The following is a 24,861-nucleotide window of genomic DNA, read 5'->3' on the forward strand; positions in this document are numbered from 1 at the left end:
GACTATGCTGATGGTGATTTACCCGTGTGTGTGTGTGTGTGTGTGTGTGTGTGTGTGTGTGTTGTTCAGAAGAATGAAGCTGGTGTTGCAGTCTTATGTTACCCTCTCAGGCCTATGTGTCCCATCCATCTTGGTTCCCAGAAGCCAGTGTGCAACCAGCATCTGCTTAATAGAGCCTCCTGAACTTCTTTCCTCATCCTTCCCATTGTGGTCTGCTCTTCATTGTGGGAGGTGCTGTACGTTGCAAACTCATTGTGTTCTGTGTGTGCTGTGACCTACTAGTACTCTTGGGGGGTCCTGTTCCCCAGTAGTTTTCTGAGGGGGTGGCAGAGACCTGAGTGTCTCTTACATGGAGGGGGGCAGAAACATACATAAGGAAAACTAATTTTGAAGACTTTGACAGATGGTGGCAGGCATCCATTTGTCAGTGTTTGATATCAGAGTTCAGCCCTGTGGGGTCCTCCTGTGTGCTAGGCACACCGTCTTTGCCTGGAGATCAAGACACAGACACAAAAACTACTGTTGTTTCAGGAGCTCCATGTCCGTGGGTGAGGCAGTTCAGTGGAGATGCAGGGTTTATAGAGAATGGATACTCAGTGTACCATCATGTGGGGGGCACAGGGCATGCTCACACATGTCATTTCACCTAACATGCGTGACATCACGTTCTTTTGATTGTATGTGTGAGTGGATACAGGAGTCAGTGGGATAGACTGTAGCCTAGCTTCTCTAAGTGCATCTGGCATCACACCTCCCTTGTGGTCTTGTGGGAAATCCAGAGTCTCAGGCTCACTTCATATCTGCTGCCTCTGTATTTCAATAAGCCAGTAAAGATGTATCCACATTAAAGTGTGGAGAAATCTGGGTTAGCATCGGGAAAGCCTTCATGGGAGGCCCTTAGAATCAGCCAACGCAACCCAAACATTTTACAGATGAAACCAAAGTCCAGGAAAGAGGAGTGATCTACTTCAAGTCACATGACAAAAGACCATTAGAGTCAGGACTGAGTTTCAGAACCCACACTGGAAACTATGGGGTGACCCTGGCTCATAGGATAATGTCAGGCATATTCAGGGTGAATCTTAGTGTGGGGGCTTAGTGTGGCATGGGAAGCTGACTGTTGAAACCCATAACTCATAACTCCTGCAAGTCTTGCAAGGGTTATACTAGGTCAGAGAAACTTCCTCACTGAAGCCTACACTCTGGAGGTGAGCTGACCCAAGGAGGAGCTTTGCCCCCCTGGCTTCCAATCAGACAAGTTCCCACACATTTCCCTTTCTTTTTCCTACCCAGACCCTCTCTTTAGACCGGAGGGCTTGGAAATGTAAGAACAGAGCTATTGGCTCTGCCAGTCACAGAGAAACCTGGTCAAGGGGGAATGAAGAGGAAGTAACTGGTACCCAGGCTGTTGTAGCACCTCCAATCTCAGGTGATGCAGGAGTAATTATACTCGTTTCTTTCCTTGACCTCAGGTTCAGGGAACTCTCTGGTGGTGATGCTCCCAAAGCCCTAGACTGAGATTCTCTTTGCACAAGGCAGTCCTAACAGAAATGTGAGACATGACACACATTTCTTCTGCCAGGGCTGGGAGTGCTTTGGGATGAAACTCGAAGCACTCTGTGTCCTACTTTTGTTCAGGAGACAGCAATGCCTTGTTTCTAAGTTTGTATGGCTTGAGGGTCAGGTATCAGGGCCATGGGTAACTGTCCCAATGTCCCCAGTGATGGTGAAATAAGAACTGATATCAGAGAAAATGACCATTGAGTTTTTTTGTATTGCTAGATTTTGACTCCAGGATACTAACGTTACAGGTGGCATACCACCTTCCGGAATACTGACAAGACTTTTACAGTCCTGGCACAGGAACTACCCATCTAGATTTTCTTTATCCCTTTTGTAGCAGGCTCTGTCTAGTGTTCAGAGAACAGGCTCTTTCTGTAAGGGACCAGACAATAAATATTTCTAGCTTTGCAGGCTGTATGCTTTAGCAAAAATATCCCAGCTTTGCCCAGAAAGCTAATAACAGTGTGAGGGTGGGCCTGAGTGACTGTGTTATAATAAAGTTTTATTTACAAAACATGCTAAGGGCCAGTCTGCCTATCACTACAATCTTTCCCTGTGATTCCTAACCTTAGATATAATTCAGAATCACATGAGCTGTCTGGGTCACACAATGCCCCTGTCCTGTCCCCAAGGTGACTTAACTGATTAGATGTACATTCTGATTGGAGATAAGGGTCCCTGTGACACCAATCTTCTTGTCATTGTGACATAATCTTCATTGTCAATCCCCTTGGGTGACACTATTTGGATATGCCTTTGAGGAAATTTCCAGAGAGGTTTGACTGAAGAAGGGAAGCCCTGCCCCTCCAATGGGCTGGGTTTCCAAGTGGAATAAGGATGGGGAGGAAAAAGAGATGAGCCAAAACATTTAGCTCTTTTTCTTAACTGCAGATGCAATCTCACCAGCTGCCTCATACTCTTCCTCCCACGCCTTCTCTTTTGTGATGGACCCTCAGACCATGTGCGTAAACAAACCCTCCTTTAAGTTGCTCTTGTCAGATGTTTGGGTACAGCAATGAGACAAATAACCAATGTTTCCCCCATAGCAATTATGACACGCAATGAAGGTTGAGAACAGGACACACCCAACTCATGTGCCTTGTTTTAGTCACTTCAATATACCTGCCACTTAGGGCCCAAACCCTTGCTGTGGGGTGTTAGGTTACCTTATGACAAAGCTGTGGGTATCAATCTCCTGCCCACAGCCACTGTTCAGTAAGACTCCCGAGTTGCCCACGATAGCACAAGTCTGGAAATGCTTATTCTTCAAGGGGTGAGGTTCTGGGGAGGAGTTCATAGAGGTTCTGGGACACGTTCATTGTGCTGTCTCGATCGAAGATATAATGAATAATGTCTCCAGGCTTCAGGGTCCCCTTAAGGACAGAAATATCCTTCTCTGCATCCAAGAACTTTAAAATCTGCTTCCTGTGAAAACCAAAAAAGGAAGTCTCCATGTTGCTAAATGTTCTTTACTGGCTTAGATGTTCTAGTCCATGTCACCCTGCAAGGACATACCACTCAGCAAACAGGTGAGCACACCCAGAGCTCAGATGCCCTCAAGGATGCTCTGTGACTTTACAGATGGCCCTAGATGGAAGGTTGGTGTGCCAATGTCAGGAATCCATCAGTACTTGGCAAACCCAGCCCTTTCGCTCTCCCTGGATTAAACTGCCAGTCTTAGGAGAACTATCCTCTAACCGGGATATCTAAAAAGAGGAGTCAGAACAATGTGTACCCTGATTCCCCACTGGCCTCTGCTTTTCCAGGAAGGCTTCTTCAGGTATGGTGACCACAGGGGTGGGCTGGCGTGGTTTAAATGGGTCTGTGGGACTGTGATGGGAAACTACTACTTCCACCTGTAAGATCCTGTGAGTGTGGCCTCCTGGCCTGTGCACTGGTCCATTTTGTGGACTGCATCTTATTCCTTTAGTTGTTGTCTAGCAGGGTTTGTGAATCATGACATCTTCTTGGTCCTACAGAGACCAGTTCGTCTGGGTCTGTTCAGAACAAAGTGATCAAAATACAGTTCTCTAGGTTCCAGGGTAAGTTAGATTTAGAGGGCAAGTTCCAGAACAACACAGGGAAAGGATGGAAGACACTGGAATAGGTTCTTCATGAAATCACCAGCAGACCATACACATCCTGTCCCTAGTAGCCTGAGCATAAGCTTGGAGCTCTACTTATAGAACATGAGGACTTGAACAAGAATGACACCCATAAGCATGCTAATAGGGAAGGGAGAACTCTCAACTACAAACACTTAAGGAGTGCTGAAAGTGCCCAACTGGTTATCCAATACCCAGTGGTCAGCCCTGAAATCATACACACAATGTACATAACATTCAGGCTGAGCAGGTTGTGTTTATATATTTAGGAATATATACATACACATATAGACACACACACACACACACACACACACACACACACACACACACACACACACACACAACAATGCCATGAGCATGAAATAGTGGCAGATACATGAGGGAAAAAGGGGAAGGGGAAAACGATGCAATTATATTTTAATTAAATTTTTAAAAGAACTGCTTAAGGGGCTAGAGAGAGAGTTAAGTTGGTGAAGTGCTTGTTATGCAAGCTTGAGGGCTCAAGTCTCATCTTAGGAACCCACATTTTTAAGCCAGGCACAGTGTCAGGTGCCTGTCATTATGGTGCTGGAGAGGGAAGACACACAGATCCCCAGGGATCAATTGCTAGGCAGTCTAGCCTACTCAGCAGGTTCCAGGCTAATGAGAGACTGTCTCAAAAACCAATGTGGACAGCTCGTGAGGAACGTTTGCCAGAGGTTGACCACTGCCCTCCACATGCACAAGCCTACGTATGCACATGCACCCATAGATGACAGACAGACAAACCCATGAAATGACTAAGTTATCATTTTTTTAAGACATGGTGGTGATTGTGGTCATGCAGAGGAAGGAGCTGGGTACTCAGGTCAGCTGATCTAATTGTATAGCTTGCAGCAAGCCACCATTGAGAACCAACCCAGGGAAGCTTGTCTTCTCCCACCCGCAGAATGCTCATGTGGTTTGCAAATGTGTAACTCTTCCTGGATGTGTCTAGGGTCACACTGAGCCATGAGCCTGCGTATACTTGGAAACAGGGGAAACTAGGAAGAATCTAGAAGCTGTGGCTGATACCTGAGGAAACCTTATTCTCTGGGGGCCTGGGTCAGGTGATTGACATACATCTGGGTTTAGAGTGTTCTGAGACAGCCACAGGGTAGCCAGCATCCCTTGAGTATGTCACACTCCATCCACTAGCCACTGTAAATTAGTGGTTGCAGTCTCTAGTTATTGTGCAAGGAGAAGCCACCTTGGCTGAGCACTTCTTACTTCTTAGCAGGAAACAAAAGCGTTTTATTTACTCCACTTCACTAAAGATTATACAACTTGACACGCTAATATACTTTGGAAATTGCTAATATCCCTTGCAATTACTTACCCCAAAGTATTTAAAAGCAAAGAGAGCCCCCAGAAAGCTCATAAATAAATACCTCTGTGAGGGAATTAATTTCTAACTAATTATGAGAAATTACAATCAATTATTAAATATCATTCCAAATCACTCATAGAATCTTTTATTGTGAATAATTTTGGTAACTAATTGAGAGGAGGGAAATTCCTTTTCCCTCTGGGTGGAGGCATATTATTGTTCCTTCTACAGTGGCTGGTGTCTACAGGCTCCTTATAGCAGCCATGGTATCTTCTTCTACACAAATAGGATATATGTGTCTGTGTCCGCATACCCGTGTGTGTGTGTGTGTGTGTGTGTGTGTGTGTGTGTGTGTGTGCACATGTGTGCATGCATGTGTATGTCTCTCCACTCCCCACCTTCTGAGTTCCTACAGAAAAGGGCCAGAAGGAGCTGAAATGGCTGGGTAGAATTTTACTGTCAGGTGCTGTAGCAGGAAACATGGAATATGGTGGCCACCCAAAATATATGGCCAACTCTGAATCCCTGGAACCTGTGAATGTGATTTTACTTAGAAACAGTGTCCTGGCAGTTGTGATTAAGGATCTTGAGATGAGATCATCTTGAGTTCCCCGTGAGCTGTAAATCCAGTGACAGTGTCCTGTGAGAGATGGAGGATGATGTTACACCAACTCAGACAAGGGGTCAGAATAGATGGATGTCAGGGTGATACAGCCACGCGGACACCTGGGGCTGCCAGAACCCTGCAGAATCTATAAGATGGGTTCTCCTGGAGCTGCTGAGACAGCACCCAGAACGCTGGCTTCTAGAACCATCTGGAAGAGAATAATAACTGTTATGCCTTCAGCCACAGGTTGATAGGGGTGATTGCTGTGTAGCAGTCTTGTCAGTTCCATTGTGCTCCAGAGGAAAGAGCATGGCTGTTGGGGCAGTGCAACAAGGGTGGGTCTCACTTAGGTGGCCCCAGAAGAGGCACTGAGAGGGCCTGGTAGCAGCTCTTTCAGGTGGCCTCTCAGGCACCAGGCTCCCAGATGTCAACAGTTTTAGTTCCACACCCCCATGAAGCATCTGAGCTAAGGGGTAGAGCCACTGGAGGGGGTAACATCCTGCTTTGTGCTATATTCTATGTGGCTCTTTACCTTCACCATGCTGATAGCCTGGGGAAGTAAGCCTTTCCTTACATGGTCCTGGGTGCCTTACTCCCATCCCCCCATTCCCATCTTCAGTTCAATACTCTTTCAGCCCTGGTCACAAAGACCATTCAGACCATGTGTGTGCAGGATGCAGCATGGCACACCTGATAAACTCCTGCTTATCCCTCAAAACATATTGTTGTAAGCCAGCCTTTTCTGGTAGCCCTCTTGGACAACTTAGAAAATGAATGAGTCCCTTCAGTACAATCTCCTTAGCTACACCTATTTGCAAACATAGTACCATCTGGTATGAACATCCAGCCGTTGATGTGTTAGTCATGACTGCATCTGAGCCCAAAGTCCCAAGTGCCAAAGTTGTAACTTCCCTCCATGTCCACCACCCAAGAATGACTGCTGTATGAGGGTACCAAGGCCAGAACAAAAACTTTCCTCTGATTTAGACATTCTCTTGGTGGTCGACCAGATGTCTGGACAGTTCTGTGTCTCTCAGTTTATAGTTCTGTATTTTCATGTGAGTGGCAGTAGGGAGACAGCCTTTCATTCTACAGTTGCCTTGGGAGGTGGTAGACAAGGTGAAGGACTGTCACAGAATGGAGGCATAAGTACCAGGTAAAGGTAAACAAGAGACAACTCTTTATGCTAGAGAAAGAAACCTGTGACTTGCAATGCCCAGAAGAAGCACAGCTCCTGGAGTTGAACCTGAGGACCCTAGGGGGGTTGGTCACTTGCCCAAATGGCTGTATATCCACATGGGTCAGGTGCCTGGACTTGTCCCAGGTTTTGATTTTTTTAATTGAGCATGTAATAGATGAAACCTGTTTCCTCAGGAGGGAAACATTTATTTGTATCCTGACTTCTTTAGATGATTGAGAGTAGCCATTTGGTGGCTCATGGTAAAGAGAGCCAGGCCAGCCTCTCTCTTGCCCTATGGGTAATGACCAGTACCTGATTCTCAGAGAGAGTGTCTGGTTGTGTCTCCATCTGGATGAAGCTGGCTGGATGCTGTGCTTAATGCTTTCATGACTTCTGTCAACGACAGCTGGCAGCGAAGAGCCATTTATTACAACCTCAGCTCTGGACGGGGGAGAAAAAACATGAAGGTAGACAGGATCTGTGAGTCTGCCCATGACAAGTCTAATGGTTTTGTTTTTGCACAGGCTTGAATGTAAACTTCACAAGAGCAAAATTGCTGTTATTACCTGAGAAGGGAAGTCTATTTATCTTCTAGAATGCATGAACTCTCTCTCTCAGGAATAGCCTGTGGACATTGGTTCTTGGAAGCAGGTAGTGGGGCCCTGCAAGTATGCTTCCCTCCTCCCATCTCTGAGCTTCCAGGGGAACTGGCAGTCTCTGCCAGGAAAGCACAGTTTCCCTTCTAAGCTACAGAGAAGGAAGCTCACAAGGGTACAGTGCAGACTATCACATGATGGCCCACAAACTTAAAGAGATAGCTAAATCCCACACAGGACAATGTCCTTGTAGCCTGTGGCTTCCCCTTCCTCCCCTCAATTCCTATCACTGTCTTCTTTTTAAAACATTTTCAAATTACATTTCTCTCTCTCTCCTTCCTTCCCTCCCCTCCCCCACCGTGTGTGTGTGTGTGTGGGGGGGGTGTCCGTTCTTTTTTTCTATCATGTGGGTTCTGGGATTGAACTCAGATTGTCAGTCTCTGTGGAGTGTCCCTTTGATTACTGTGCTATCTCATTGGCCCTTCACCCCATCCCTTTTCCTTGCTCATAGAAAAAAATACCCATCTATGATTGAGTTGTTAGTCTTGTATCTGGTTGTCTTACCAGACTTTAAGTGTGGGATTTTGCTCACTCATGTTTCCATTTCATAATGGTTTAGCATAGCAGGTTTCCAATAAATAACCACTTGTTGAATTTGACATTGAAGTTGGTTCTGAGAACCCTGACATGGAGGAAGGAGCTGTCTGGTTTTGTATTCCTGAGGCAGATCACTATGCTGGATATAAACCATCTTCCTGTCCAACTCAGGGGCAGCAGGCATGGGAGGACTTTTGAACTCAGGTACTTACTTGAAATCTATGCTAGGAGGTTTCTAAGAAACAAGGCTTCACTGATAGCTTTGAAGGCAGTCTAGAAGCCAGCCTGCTTCCTGCCAACACACACAGATACATATGGGTCACGTCCCAAGTTCCTTTTGTCTAGCTGGCAGCACATTCTCCCGGTTAGAATAAGTGGGTTTGCAATGCTGAATTCTAGAGCTTTTGAGAGTTCAAACCAAACAACTCTGTCATCTACATTTATCTTGGAACAGTCAAGTTCAAAAAGTTGAGATCCCGATAGCAAAGCCTGAACTGAATACTCTGTTTTGCTTTATGTAGGCAGAGAAGTAATTCTTTTTAGGGGTTTACACTGTATGGTAATTTTGCCCCGTCTGCTCACCTCCATCCCTCCACATTCCTTACTCCTCTGGCTCTCAGCACTTGTCTTGTAGCTTTGCAGAGGACAGACCATGAAAGCGTTCAGAGTGCATTAATGTACTTTATCTATCACTTGGGCTTAAGGGATCTTATATGAGAAAACAGAAAGCCCAAACTTTGGAATTTTTATAGTTTCATGGAAGGAAGTAGGATATGTCATAGAGTTATTTCACAAACTGGCCATCTGTGGGCAAATCACCTTAGCCCTCTAAGCCGTAGTCTAGATATTCACAGGAAGAAGGGATCTAAAGAGGAACACACCAAGCTCTGAGGTTCCAGAGTTCTTAAAAGATTGTTGTGTTTCTTCCCAAGGTTTCAGTAGGCTGGTATGACCACATCCTTTCTGGTGTGTGTGTGTGTGTGTGTGTGTGTGTGTGTGTGTGTGTGTGTGTGTGTGAAAGAAGGATGCCAGGTATCTTCCTCAATTATTCCCTATCTTACTTTTTGAGACAGTGTCTCTCACTGAACCCAGTTCATCTGAACTGTCTAGCCAGCCATTCCAGAGACCTGCCTTCCAAGGACTAGGATTTCAGTTACCTCTGTAACTGGCTGTAATTTGGTTGTTGTGTAATGTGGGTTCTTCAGATTGAACACATCTCCTCATGCTTGTGCAGCACACACTTTCTCCACTGAGCTATCTTCCCAGACCTGGTACTTACTGCCTACTTATGTGTGGCTAGAGGTAAGGGCAGTAAACTCAGGACCATGAGTACAGCAGTCACACCCCAAGACCTCCAATATTCACAGCAACTTACATTAGTAGGGGTGAGGGATGGAATTATTTTACTGGTATGGTTTTCCTAAAAGCATTGTGGCTGGCATCTTGTAGTTTTAGGTAGATTTGGTCCCTGGTGATGCTCCCCAGAAACTGGGCATTTTGCATGGCATCAGGCACACTCAGGAAGAAAACATCTGCAGAGCCTATGGACTCATGGAGGCATGTAGTGGGAACCTGCTCAGAAATCTCTAGATGGGTCTCTCGGATTCTCCTAGGCACAAGATGGTAAAAGAAGTAAGTGAAGGATTCAGGCGCTGATAATGGTAATGTGTCACTCTGACCCTAGTTCCTAGCTATCAGGGAGATCTTGCATAGACAACCTTGGTGCTGAACTTCAATCTTGGCTCTGTGACTATCTGGCTAGGGAGGCATGGGAAGCCCTTCAGGTGTCTGGCCTTTGCCTTCATGTCGATACAATAAAGGGGACAGCCTCTGTTTACATGTTTTATACGTTCTGTGCTATCCAAACCCAGCTAGACTACCAAGGGAGATTCGTTCTCTTCTGTTAATGTGCTCTTCAGGTCCCAGGACCTTCCAAACACTACAGGTACATTTTTGGATTGAGTTGCATCACCTTTCAACTCTTGAACTTTGCCCACAGTTACCAACCTCTGATGCTATCAGTACATCCAGTGACAGCAGGAAGCATCCACTGACTATCTTGATCATCTCAGAAAGTAGGCTATATAGAGCCGTATTATTGCCAGCAGTTCAAAGTTGCTGCTTTATCACTGTAATTGAATGGGTTACTAAGACTAAGAATGTACTTGCCCAAAGCCCTACCTAGAAAACTCAGGGTTGAATCCAGGGCTGCTTGGTTCCCAAGACTCTGCTCAGTTCTTAGACTCAATCTGGCAGTGCCTCCTCATGTTACCATGGAAACCTGGGCCTTGGGGATAGGGTCACCTTTCTCCAAAAGGGGGCATTTTTTCATAGAAGAACAGAGAGAAGTATAGGGCATGTGACTTTTATTTCTGCTGTATTTGCATTTTAGGCAAAAGATAAGTTTCCTTTGAAGTGCCATATGGTTGAGGTCACTAGAGCTGTAGAGGCGATGATGTCAAGGACAAGAGGGGACAGTTTTTCAAGCCAGTTATGCAAGGTCAGAACAGACATACTTTACAGGTCAGGTCTGGTCAAAAGACCTAAATAGAAAAATGGAAGAGTAAATAACAAAACTGAATGTGGTGGTTTCTGGATGTTGTGGACCTTTCATTCCCAACAGTACCAAAATAGGACACTGAGGAGGTAAAACAAGAACTTCAATTTGAACAGTAGCCTTGGTTCATATCAAGGGTCTTGGTACTTGTCTCCTTGCTCCTTAAGCTTGGACTTTGAGACAGAGGAGCGAGCTTTTGTGTACTCATCTTTTAATGGAGAATGGAGAAAAAGAAGCATGAGGTCTCTGCAGTGCATCTGGGTTTGTTGCCTTGCAAAGCATTTGCACTATTCCCTGCACCCATCTCTCTGCTGTCCCAAAGGCTTTCAGTCACACAATGTAAGAGTGCACTTCCAGAATTTAGAGTGCACATCCAATAATTAGAGTTCACATTATTTAGTTGACTTTCTACAAGATGTCTCAGCAAAGTTCTTGAATGTTTTATCCCCATCTCAACCTTCCAGACCAGCCATCAACTACAATGAAATTGGATTAAAGTCCTGGCTTGCTTCAGGGGCTCCACTGCTCAGCAAAAATGCAGGTTACAAGAAAGTTGGTGGTGGTTCAAGCTCTACAAAGTGGGTGGACTCTTTTCCAGAAGGTAACTTTTACCCACCTGTGTTTTCCATCTCTGCAGCCTCCCTAGCCCCATGGACCATTTCATGTGATCTCCCACTGACAGCTCCCCTCAAAAGTGATTAAGGAAATGTAAAACCAAAGTGAAATGAAACAGATCTATTTGCTAAGTAAGAAGAGCACCACCCAGCAAAGAGGAGAGGCAGATTAATAGCTGCCTTACAGCAAAAACAAATGAACACAAAATCTAATTTACAAACCTATTAGATTTGCTATGTAAGCTGTTCACAGCTGATCTGATTGTACCTCTGCCTCCAGAATTCCTGCAAGACAAAGGAAATGCATTATTTATCAATGCAGCTCTTCTTTGCAAAGTCCTCTTCAATCACCAGGAGACCCTAGAGCTCACCTGGGGGAACCACAGGAAGATGACAATGTTTGACTCTGTGCTTTCCATAATGGGCCTTGTCTTGGTCTTAGGCACAGCCCAGGAATTTTACGAAAATTTGTGTCTTTCAGATCCTCCCATCCATCTCCCAGTTGAACACTTCAAGTTGAGACACCCATTTTAGACTGCTAATAGACCACTCTGGAAAGACTCTTTACTAATCCACACGATGGCACAATTCAGCACAATGGGGCATTTGCACCAGTATAACTTAGCATCACTCACTCTCATCTCTTCCTTTCATTCATGGGTAGTGAGATGTTGTTTATCACAGTCACCCTAAACTGAAGACACCAGAAATTCAACAGAGGCATCAAGATGAACTAACTCAGCAGTGCCCCTAAGCAAATGTGGTGACAGTTTACTTTTTAGTGGCATGATGCATAACATTAATAGTGTTACTGTGTAGTATGGAGGAGACAGGAGGCAAGTGGGAAATGAAAGGGATCCTTTGTCCTGGAGAACAGGCTCTTGAAAAGCTCCGGACTTTAGTCCATTTCCTATTCAGTTGTCAGATCCCATTGTCTGACCACACAGCGTCATCCTGCTTTGTTACTGTATTTACCCAGGAAAGCACAAGTGCATGCTCTTGGCTCCCCACTATGTGCCTGTGCTGGAAAAAAAGTCATACAGGAGACTAAATATTTTTACTCATTAAGTTTCTTCCTTGATTTATAGGCTATGCAATTAAGAAGGCATTTTGAGTTTTACTTGTATTTTAAAGTTCTACTGAGCCCTTTAGAGCAGGGGTTAGCGTACAGCAAAGAAACAGGTATCCCCAGGGAAGCTATATATTTGGGGGAAACTGTCATTAAATGAGAGTTCTTTGTGAAGAAGTTATAGCAAAGCAGCACACTGGGTTTCTACAGATATTATTGTATGTGCATATATATATATGCATGTATGTATTATGTATGTATGTATTTTTCTGATCTGTTGATATGCAGTTTCAGCATTACTTATTGACAGCCAATAATCCTATTCCATGGCCAGATAATTGTAGGAGGCACGAGGGCCTTTAAGATTTTCCCACCATCAAGTTTTACCCCTCCAAGCCTAGTTCTTCATGACACAAAGTAACACTGAACTTATTCTCATTTAATGCCTAGTATTTAATTAATTAATTAGGTTTATTGTCTTTCCATTTTCCTTGGAAGGCAGAGCTCTTGACCTTCCGACGGGGATTCTCGTAACATCTCACAGGTCGCAGTTCTGATCCACAGTCTGGTTGACCCCAAGAGTTTCATTTGCTGTGGTATTCCCATCTATAACTGTCCATTCACATCCCTCATTCAGTTCCCAGTCGTCAAAGCTGCTCTTCTCATAGGGAGGGAAGAGCTGTTGGGCCAGGTAGTAAGTCAGACATGGTATTTTAAAATGCAGTAGTACAAGACTAACAAAAGGTTAACGAGACAAAAGAGATTGTCTAGAAATACTGCATGTGTAAGAATTAATAAATGATTTTTAAAAGCATTATCAAAGGGTAATTAAGTAAATGGTTTAGAATGGTTGGCTAACAATCTTGGAAGAAATAACTTGAACACCTTACTGTGGATAGTAAAACGAACTTCAAATGGGTTTAAATGGTTATCCTAGTTTGATGCTGCGAGGAAACATAGACCCAAACCAACTAAGGTGGGAAAAGGGATTTATTTCTTCTTATAGGTCTCAGGTAAGTAGAGGAATGTCAAGGCAGGAACTGAAGCAGACACATGGAGGAACTTGTCTCCTGGCTTGCTCTCTGTGTCTCACTCAGCCTGCTTTCTTATGTAACCCAGGACCACCTACCTTTCCAGAGGTAGCACTATGCACAATGTCCTGGGCCCTCCCATCAATCATTGATCAAGAAATTACCACAACCTTTCCCACAGGTCAACCTGATAGAAGGTCTTCTCTATCAGTGTTCCCTCTTCCTGATAACTCTAGTTTGTATTAAGTTGGCAAAACATTAGCCAGCATGCTAACGTTCCCCAAACCAGTATTCTTAAATCTCTATAACCAATTTCCTTTATCATCTATGACTACTATCATTTATTTAAACTTTAAAATGACCCATCTTTAAAAATGCACCTTTGTCCTAAACAAGACCATCCAGGAAACAGGGCCATGTACTTAATTACAAAACACACGAAACCATCATGAGGAAATATTTATCAGAAGAATTCCTCAAATCATCCCACATCTCCACGGAGAATAGCGGGGATACTTGCATCTCCTTCTAGAAAAGACCAGATAAAAGAGGAAAATACTTAGAAGAGAAAGCAAACATGAAGTTGGGAGGATGTGTGGCAGGCGGGGTCCACCAGGAGTTGGAACAGGGAGCAGAGTGTGGCTGGGCATGATCTGAATATATTGCATCCATATATGAAAGTACCAACATATAAATACAAAGTTAAAGAAATGTAAGAAATGGGTTAAAAAACGGCGGTGTATTCATGAAGTGTTTGGTGGGAGCCCAGGAGTATATGTGAAGGGTAAGATGAGATAACAGATTCAGGAGAATGCTCTGCCTTCATCACAATCTAAAATACTGTTTATTCAAAAGGCAAACCCAGTTCATGGGTGGGGGGAGGAGAGGCTTCCATCAAACTTACAAGGGCTTCAGGTGAGGAGGATGCTGCATCTAATTTAACATTTAAAAATCTAAAAAAACCATTCAACAAAAATTTTGCATGATGTAATAGCTGGGTTGTTGGAAAAGCTGAACACATACAGTTCCTGCCCTCACAAAGTACAGTGTTTCAGGGACACCACAAGATTCTCTCTCTTTCTCTCTTTCTCACTCACTCTCTCTCTCTCTCTCTCTCTCTCTCTCTCTCTCACACACACACACACACACACACACACGCAAATATATATAAACACACGTTGTGTTCATGGCTTCTACATCTGTGGGTTCAACCGATTTAGGATAAGAATATGCTTTAAAAATTTTATGTGGGCAATGGTGGCACATGCCTTTAAACTCTCTACTCTGGAGGCAGGGGCCAGTGGATCTCTGAGTTTGAGACCAGCTTGGTCTACAGAGTGAGTTCCAGAACAATCAGGACTCTTACACAGAGAAACCCTGTCTAGTAAAACAACAGAAATTTTTTTTGTGTGTGTGTTTAGTGAAGCTGAACAGATATTTTTCTTGTTGGTACCCAAATAGTACACCATTACACGTATATTAGAAATTAGCAGTAATGAACTCAAAGTATATGGAAGGATGTGCATAGATCACAGGCAAATACTGCACCACTTTATATAAAGGACTCAAGCACTTGTGGAATTTGGTATCTGTGGGAGAGTTCTACAGTCAATTACCCACAATTACTGAAGGCTGTGTGTGTCCATCATGTCTATTGTGATGCCTTGAGATATGTGTTCATTGTGGAATGATTAAGATAAATCCACATATCTATTACCTCTTATAGTTGTCTTTTTATGATAAGAACATAGAATACCAATCTGATAGCAATTTTCAAGTATACATTACTACTGTTGTTATATTATTTGAGCAAAGTATTGCCATGCTGCCCTGGTGGACTTGGATTTGTGATCCTTCTGCATCAGCCTCCTGAATAGCTGGGGCTATAGGCATAATGCATTGCATTTGACTACATATGGTGTTAACTGGTAGTAGCTGGGCTACAAAACGGAGCTTCAAAATTGCCTAACTTATCTTTGTGCCCTTAGACCAACATCTCCCTCCTCTGTTCCCAGCCCCTAATTGACAAGTTTAGAGGGATCAGATTCTTTACCAATACCAGATGCCACCTTTCTCCTTTTCTGCCTCAAGCCAGGTTGCAGAGAACATGGAATCTTGAAGACTTCAGCAATTACATCCCTGTACTTTCCCTTGTCAATCCCTCCTCTAACTTGGGGCTCCCTTGTTGACACTCCTGACATTCAGTCAGACATCTCATTGTTGGTGAGGCTAGGAGTGGGACATCTATCTCTATATTATAGTACCTCTGATTTTTTTTTTTTTTTTTTTTTTGAGACAGAGTCTTACTATGTAGCCCTGGCTGTCCTAAGACTCATTATGTAGACCAGGCTAGCCTTGAACAAACAGAGATCTGCCTATCTCTGCCTTAGTTCCTTCTGGGATTAAAGGCGTGCACCATTATGTCCAGCTGCACCTCTGAGTTCTGTCTACTGCACTCTAACTGTATAATTCTTCCTCACCTCCAAGTTGTGGCAATTAAAAAATGTCTCTAACTGTTGCCAGCATCACCTGGGTTGTGGGGCAGGCACTTGCTGCTACCTACCACCTGTGTTGTGACTATTGTTTGCAGCCTAGTGCCTCCCAGCAAATTTAGTCAACCCTATCATTCTTATCGTGCGTGCATGCTAACCCCCAAGCCCAACACCTGGACCTCCCTCAGAACTACCTGGGATTTCCATTCTTAGGCACTCTTGGCTTCTCCTCAGAGAGCAGCTGCTTCTTTCTCAGCTTGTTTTCCTCACTCCATCATCTCACAGCTGAGAGGACAAGGTCTGAGGTTTTGTTCCAGTTTCATCTTCCTTGCCTTCTGGACCCACTGCAGTGTGCATCTCTCAAGGATGAATGGTAACCTTGTAGTTTATTTTCCATATTATGTGTTTTGACATTTGAGTCTTGCTGTCTCAGATATCTTCCCTCCCTAGGGTTAACTAACCCTACAGATAATCAAGGCTTGCATTGGTATGTGCCCTTCAAGTACCAGCCAGCCATGACAGCCTACATGCCATCACCTGGTTTATGGAGGTCCCACTACAGGCCATTCTTCCTTTGTACAATAACACTAACCCCAGATATGAGAATACCAGGACCATATCCTATACTCCACAGCCTACAGAAATTATTCAAGCTAGCCTGCTCACCAGCCTTGCCCGTTGCCTTCTTACAGAAGCCACACTAAAGGCTCTTGCCAATCTATTCCTCTCACTCTGTCTCCTGACCTGCCCCGGTCTTTCCTTGAGTGCCCACCCTGGTGTGGCACTCTCCCTGTGGGACTATTACATGATAAGCCACATGGGGTGAGGAGCTGTCCTGTTCACTCCTGCAGCTCACAGAGTGCCTGGCTCCAGAGCTTAGTGAACTGAGTTAGACTTTGAATGATGAGAGTCTCATCCAGGAATTCTGCATGCCTGATCCTACACCTCTATTACACCCATTCAAGACACCGTGTTGCCATAATACCTAGGGCAGGGCATTACTCTCCCATTACCCAAGGGAGTTGGAATGTATTTGACTTTAGAAGGAAGCAGACAAACTGATGAGGGGTTTGTTTTAGTTTATGATTACATTTTGCCTCAAATGTTATTAAAATAAACTAATACTTGCTTAGTTGAGGGAAAGAATATGATCGGATGAAAATTTTGCTGAAAATAATTCACAGACTGAACTATAAAACCACAGATGCTTAGACTACCCAAATCATCACCACCACCAACAGCAACAACCCTCTGAGAAAGCGCTTGCATATCATAAAGCCTCTAAAACAAGTCCTAATATCAGCAATAACTAATGCCCTTTGATCTTTCTACCATATTCTTGGCTAGAATGTTGACAAAGTTTGGGCATTTGAAAGTTTGACAATTTAGGAAGTGTTTCCTGCAGACATCCACAGCTGAATGCTGAGGCGAGCTAGAATCCAGATGCAGAGAGGGAGGACAAGACCAGGCTACAGAAACCCACAGAGACAGCTGACCTGAACAAGGAGGACCTAATGGGCCCCCACACTGATAGGTGGGAATCCAGCATTGGACAGGCTCAGAGCCCCTGAACATGGGTCTCAGTTAGAAGGCCTGGGCAGTCTAAGGGACCTCTGACAGTGGAACCAGGATGTATGAAAGGACTTTGGGAGCACATTCTCCTTGGAGGGATACTCCCTTAGCCTAGAGACAGGAGGGAGGGCCTAGTCCCTACTCCAAATGACTTGACAGATTTAGATGACCCCTCCTGGAAGGCATCACCTTACATGTGGAGTGTTGGGGGGAATGCGATGGGAGGGTGGTTGGGGAACATGGGGGGGGGTGAAAGAGAGGAAGGGAGGGAGGGACGGAGAGGGAACTGGGATCAATATGTAAAATAAGGAAAATGAATAAAATAAACAGCTTTTAAAAGAAGTGTTTCCTGCAACAGCAGTGATGTTCTCTTCTAGGAGGGTACACAGTAACTAAGACAAGAAAGAGATGGCATGTTAACAAAACACTACAAAACCACACACGTTGGATCTGCTTCAGCTTCTGCATCAGAACTCAATTATGTAAAATTATGTATTTCTTTTTGAGTCAGAGTCTCACATAGTCTAGGCTAGCCTTGAACTCATTATGTAACCTAGGTTGTTTTGAACTCCTTATCCTCCTCTTTCTGCTTCTGGAGTGCTGGGATTTCAGATGTACCCCCATACACCCAGTTTCTGTAGTGCTAATGATGCAACCTAGGGCCTCATGCATGTTAGCAAATACTCTGCCCACTAAGCTGCAATCCCAGCATGCGTTTTAAGTTTCATGTTAACTGTTTTTTTTTTTATTTCAGCAGATAAGTCACTAATGTATACATTAGTGAGGTACAATGTGCTATTCTGATAAGTGAACATCAGGCTCCTTACACTCCAGGTCATGCCCAGTGTCTGTGTTAGAATTTCCCATATTTGCAGTTTCTCACCAGAGAGTTGGGCTCGGAAAATGAACTTTCAGGTGCTGACAGCTTTAATTAAGAGTCTGGACCCAACTTAAACAGTTGATTAATCTTGAGAGTAGAAGATTAAACTGCAGAGCAATTCATGAATTTGTAGATGCTTCACATTGTTGGGAGGATACTGAATATCTTTTTCCAATTCAAACATAAAACTCTGAGCTCCTACCTACTGATTCCCATATAGACACTAATCTATGGTCCTATGGGCATATGACAGGAAAGAGGTGATAGAGGGGGCAATTTGGATTTAGTCACAGGAACAGACCTAGGGTTCCCACTGAGGGTCGAGCAAGGGTTTTGACTTAAAGATGCCCTTTCCTCTGTATACATAAACTGGCCATATTTGTCATTTTCAGCAACAACACAGGGATAGTAAAACACTAATGGTGTTATCACCCATCACCAGCATCCATCCCCAGAACATCTCATCCCAAAGAAAAACTACATCCATTAAGCAATCCTCCTCATCGTGCCCATAACTTTGATTCCACTGTCTTTAACACTTATGGATCTGCCTATTCTAGATATTCCAGGTGGATAAAATCACACAACATCTGGTTTCTTTGACTTTATGTCATGTTTTCAAAGTTTATCCATCTACCAGTGTGCCATAGAGATCTGGCATTTGATGATGAAGTTCTGGGAGGCAGGGCATCACAAAGATGCTTTTTGTAGGGGACAGCCCCATCCTCCATTTGGTGTTTGAACAGGAGCACCTGGTGACCCACATGTGATGGCTCAGGGACACAATTGCCCAAAATTGTTTTAATTAGTTGCCTGTCTCTGTCTTCTGAAAGGCGGATATCCTTGCTCAGATGAGCAAGGAACCCAGACTGACTGATTCAGTACAGTTCCTGAACATAAAGTTAGCAACCATAACTACATTGCTTACTTAATATGAGTGGGAGGTGGTTCACGTGTGCTTGTTTGGATTGAGGTGGTGTCTTAGTTAGGGTTTTATTGCTGTGAAGAGACACCGTGAGCATTATCATCACGGTTGGGAACATGGGGACATGCAGGCAGACATGGTGCCGGAGGAGCTGCTCCATGTTGATATGCAGGAAACAGGAAGTAGACTGCCTCACTGGACGTAGCTTGAGTATATATGAGACCTAAAGCCCACCTCTACTGTGACACATTTCTTCCAATGAGACCACATCTACTCCAACAAGGCCACAACTCTTAATAGTGCCACTGCCTTTGGGGACCACCACTGGTTTGGTCACATCAAGAAGAATGCTTCTATCGGGATGTGGCTTGAACTAGGCGACACTTTGCTCTAAGTATCCCATCTCAGGAATCCTGGCCCAAGCCATCTTTGGTTGTCGCCATTGGAGAATCCTTGATGAAGGATTTGGATTTGTCTTCAAGCTAGACTTCAGTGATGTAACTGCTGGGATCATCAGGAGACAAGAAATTCAGTCATCCCTCCCAAACTCTAAGGTTTGCAAGTTCTCATGACCTTGCCCTTCACTACATTAAATGTGGAACTAGGGAGATGGCTCAGTGGGGAAAGCTCTTGGCGCTTAGACATAAGGATCTGAGTTCAGATCCCCACAACACACATAGAATCAGATACAGTACTGCCCCAGTGCTCTTACTGAACAAGGCAATCTATCTCAAACAAGATGTGAGGCAAGGACCAACACCCTAGATGGTCCTTTGACCTGCACAGGTGCACTGTGGTGCAGGAGTGGTCTGACCCACACTGTAGTTGGCTTTTCCAATCACAATCCAAGTGACTTCCAAGGTTTCATATCCTCTCGGGTATGTGTCAGTTAAGCTTTCCTTTAAAGAGCCAGACAGTAAGTATTTTAGGCTTTATGAACTAAGAGGGAAAATTAAAGATATGCACATCCTTCAGAAATAAGGGAGAAAAAAATTCCACACATGTTTTATTGATGACATTAAAAATATAATAATTCAGTAGAATTTTTTGTGTTTTTTTACTTAGAAGTTTCACCAGTCTACTAATGAGAAGAATGTAATTCTTTTGGTGGGGGGGGGACAGGATGGATAAGGTTTTGCTCAATTAAATATTATTGTTCCTGCCATTTGTATGGGTAGTAGGCCTCATTCTCCTAATACTCTTTCCCTGATCCTCTGAGATCTTTTATCTTTCCTCTGTGAACTCATGTGTCACCTTAATCTGTCTTTGGAACTTAGGCTTTGCCCTTACAGTAATGGGGAACAGGCTGAGAGCAAGCTCTAATGTCTGGTTTCTCTTTCCAGTCTTAAGATTATCATTTTACCTATCTAGAAGCTTCTATGTGTTTCCATATTGATAGGTTGAGAAATAGTATCTGGTTGGTATGGTTGTCGAAAAGGTTACATGACCTAATGCAAAGATCAAGAAAAAAAAAAAAAAAAAAAAAAAAAAAAAAACCAGAGCACATACTATAAACCATACAATATGAATATTGTTCTTTTTACTGCTTCCCATTCTCTACCTAAGGACCATGTGGTGGCTTGAGTAAGAATGGCCCAATAGCCTTGTATATTTGAATACTTAGTTACTTAGTCATCAGGGAGTGGCAGTACTTTAGAATGATTAGGGAATTTGGCCTTGTTGGAGTAGGTGTGGCCTTGTTAGAAGAAGTGTGTTACTGGGGGGTGGGTTTTGAGGTTTCAAAAGCCCAATCCAGACCCAGTGGCTTCCTATTTTCCTAGTGCCTGAGGATCCAGATATGGAATTCTCACCTATGTCTTCAGAACCATGTCTGCCTATGGACTGCCACAATGGTGATAGACTAATCTCTGAAACTGTAAGCAAGCCCCCAATTAAATCCTTTCTTTTGTGAGAGTTGCCTTGTTTATGGTGTCTCTTCAATCAATAGAATAGTGACTAAGACAGAAATTGGTACCAGGGAGCTGGCCAGATATGACCTGCTAGCTATAGAATGTTGATGACCCCTATTTTCAGATGCATGATGTTCCTTATCGTCTAGGAGACATCATTGCCACATTGCCCCCTTAGGACTTCCTATGCTTCTATGTGGCATTCACAGATCTAGCATAGGTCATAAACTCCAGCGAGGTTAGCTCATCACCAGCGTGGTGCCATCACAGTCACACTGGAATTGGTCAGTGACCATTTCAGGATGTAGAGCGACAGCATGAGACATTTTTCCTAATGGCTTGAATTTCACAGGAAGTAACACAATTTGTTCTTGGTGTCACCCATGCAGATTGACAGTTTTTCTCATTACTGGTTCACAGGTCAGGCCTAACAGCTTTACAATGTACTCACCAGTATCCCAGATTCCTTTTTTATACAGCAAGACTTATTCTTATAGAGGGCTTAAGCCCCACAGATATGAAGGCTCCATGGGACACAGAAAAGTTGGAGATGTGTATAGGTGTCAGCCTTGACAGCGTTGCTTCTGTAACAGTTGAGGTCTCTGGCACTGGGGCTTCCAAGAGTATGGCTGAAACCAAAGGTTAACTCAGCTAATGGCTGTCTGTTTTCTGTGCCCTTGAGCTCTCCTCCTCTACTTCTCAGCACTTCCCTTGTTATCCTCCGTCCTATTTTAAATACTAGCTTAATTTGATTTATACATTCGCTTTGATTTCTGCCAACTTTTTTTCTTGTCAATCAGCTTCCCTTGCTGTACAAAAAGGTACTAGCTCACTCACGGCTTTCCCCTCTGCTTAAGTTGAGAAAACATCCCTGAGAACCTAGAGCTTTGTTTATGTTCCATCCAATTTCCCTAGACTTCATATAAAAGTACTTATAGGCTTCTGCTCATCAAAATGCAAGTAAACAAGCCTCTTGGATGCCAGCATGTCACACCAGGCTTATTCCGGGCCCTTCTTCCTTCTTACCTCTAATCAGGGGGAGGCAATATGATTTACCAGTCAAGCCAGATGCTTTCAGAGTGAATGAATAGAGGCATGGACCTGAGAAGATGCATACACGGGGGTTACCAATTCATGTGGGACTTGGCCTCCAAATTGTTAAAGAAGACTGACTTTATATATAGCTATCTAAAATAATGCTGCATTCTAAAATCCCTATGGTTGAAAGACTTAGGTAACAAAGCACTTAAAACTCCAAGTTGTGTACATCTATGTTAATAAATGAGCTGGGACTAGTGAAAAGCTAGTTGAAAAGGCATATAAAAAAACATTTAATTTTTACTTATGTGTAAGTGTGTGCTAGTATGCACGTGAACATGCATGTATCCACTCAGGCCAGAAGAGGTCATTGGATCCCTAGGAGCTGGAGTGATAGGCTGTGGGTCACCTACTGTGAGTGCTGGGAACCAAACTCTGAGCCTCTATAAGGACCAGAGGTGCTCTTAACCAGTGGGCCATCTCTCAAGCTCCAGTAACTTGTAAATGTAAGGTATTGTTTGACTACGAAGTGTCTTCTGTGGGTTTGTGTGTTCTATCATGTGGTCCCCAAATGATGACACTGTTATGGAAGGCGTGGCACCTTTGGGAGGTGGAGCCTTTTGGGATGAAGTGGGTTACTGGGAGGAGGGCTTTGAGGTTTTACAGTCTGCTTGTTGTTTGGTGACAGGGAAGACAATGTGACCAGCTGCCTCCTGTCCCTGCTCCCAAGCAGTCTCCATCATGAAGGGCTGTATCCCTCCAACTGTGAGCCAACATAAACCCTATCTTCCTCAAGTTGCTTTTGTCATGTATTTAGTCACAGCGACAGGAACAACCAACAGTGCTCATGGCTACAAAGCCTTTTCTGACTTCATATATTCCTATTTCCTACAAGTAAGGCCCTTCCACCCTGCCATCCTGTTCTAGCCCATTCACAGCACCATGCTCTCTACCGTCAGTTCTGGTGCCCTTGCCATAGACCATGGTCAAACATAGGTCTGGGATCCTGCTCATGCCGGTATTTCCATAGGAAGCATACTTCCTGCATACCCATTGTGTTCTAGGAGAGACTTGGGGGATGAAGAGATGAGACAAAACAGTTGCAAGTGTCGTTCTTCTCCAGAGAAGGCTCAGCTTCCTAGAGCAGAGCTTGGGAGGAAGGATGGAGAATTCAGACATATGCCATGCATCCACCAGACATGCTCCGGGTCTGGGCTTTGTGTTAGCTGTGGGATGTTTGCTCCAGGGAGATCCCCACGGAACACTTTCCCTTTTCAGATCTTTGTGTAAATGTCATCTGTGTAGCAAGGCCTTTCCTGGCCATCATTTAAAATAGCATCCACTTTGCCCTGTACTGTGTCACAGTGGTTCTCCTCACTCTCCATCACTTCCAAGTTTTAACCACCACACTCACTTAGTAAAGGTACCGTCTTCCACTACAGGGTTAGCTCCATGATGGAAGCATGTCTGCCTTAATTTTGCCACCCCCCCCCCCATCCCGTGGTGTTGAACACATTGCCTCCAGGGTTCAATTAATATTCATTAATAGGAGAACTCAGCCTCCCACCTTTCTCATGTTACAAGAGAGGAACCAGCTGTCTCCTCATCCAAAGCCAGTGCCTCTGAACCACATCCCGTCTGCCTTGAGGCTCTCCTTCCACCCTGTCTTCTGTCTCCCACAAACTCAACAATTCCCACTAGCTGCATAATTTGATACTTATTATAGAGCTGTTGTAAGTCAGGCTCAGTTCCATGAACCTTACCTTACTTCACTACAGTCCTTGAGGGAAGAACAAACATCCATTTCTACAGAAGAGGAAGTGGAGGCACAGAGAATGTAAAAATGTGATCGGAGCCACATAGTAAGTGAGAACCTGGGATCTGAACTCAGAAAAAACTGGCTGAAGAGCCCAGATTTGAACTACCATCCAAGCTTCAGGCTCATTCACACCCATCCACTATCATTTACACATATATTCACTTAATCTTGCCTTAATCTTAAACAGCCTTCAATTCCATGCTCCCCTCTGCCAGTCCTATATTTCTTCCCATCACTTTGCAAATGTTCTTAAAGTCTCATCTCTATTAGCTGCCTCTTCCTTTCCACCACATTCTCTGTTCCACTCCAATCTGCCTTATTTCTATTCAAATGTTTCTTGTAGGACCACCTTGCAAGAGCATTGCTCAGTCATTATCTGCCTTAGTTTGCATTTTATTGCTCTGATAAACACCATGAACAAAGGCAAGGTGGGAAGGAAAGTGATTATTTGGCTCACAGTTTATAGTCCCCCATGAAGGAAGTCAGGGCAGGAGCTCAAGGCAGGAACCTGGAGGCAGGAACTGAAGCAGAAGCCATGGGAGAGTGTTGCTTATGGGCTTGCTCCCTGTAGCTTGCTCTGCCTGCTTTCATGTACAATCTAGGACCAAACCACATACCAAGGAGTGGTTTTGCCCACAGTGGACAGGGCTCTCCCACATCAATCATTAATCAAGAAAATGCCCACAGACACTGATGAGGTTTCTCTTCCCAGGTGACTCCAGCTTGTGTCAAGTTCACAAAAACTGACCAGTATGCCATCTTATTCAGCCTTCAGCAGTACTTGCCAGTGGTAGCTACTTCTCTCTTCTAGGATAGAACATTGTGGATTTTCAGGGTGTGGTCCTTAGCCTCTGCCTGACTCACTGGGAAGCCCTGAACAAGACCTTCTCTCCGCTAGAAAATGCATCCATTGGCACACCCTGGAGGAAGCTCACTATCAGGAAGAAACACAAAG

At 44.1% G+C, this 24,861-nt stretch overlaps 1 pseudogene; it reads right to left on the reverse strand.

Moving 5' to 3' along the window:
• Positions 1-24,861, reverse strand: part of LOC127238070 (alpha-2,8-sialyltransferase 8B-like) — a 73,428-nt pseudogene that overhangs the window by 26,322 nt on the left and 22,245 nt on the right.

Source organism: Phodopus roborovskii, unplaced genomic scaffold (genome assembly GCF_943737965.1).
Source record: "Phodopus roborovskii unplaced genomic scaffold, PHOROB, whole genome shotgun sequence".
Taxonomy (NCBI): Eukaryota; Metazoa; Chordata; class Mammalia; order Rodentia; family Cricetidae; genus Phodopus; species Phodopus roborovskii.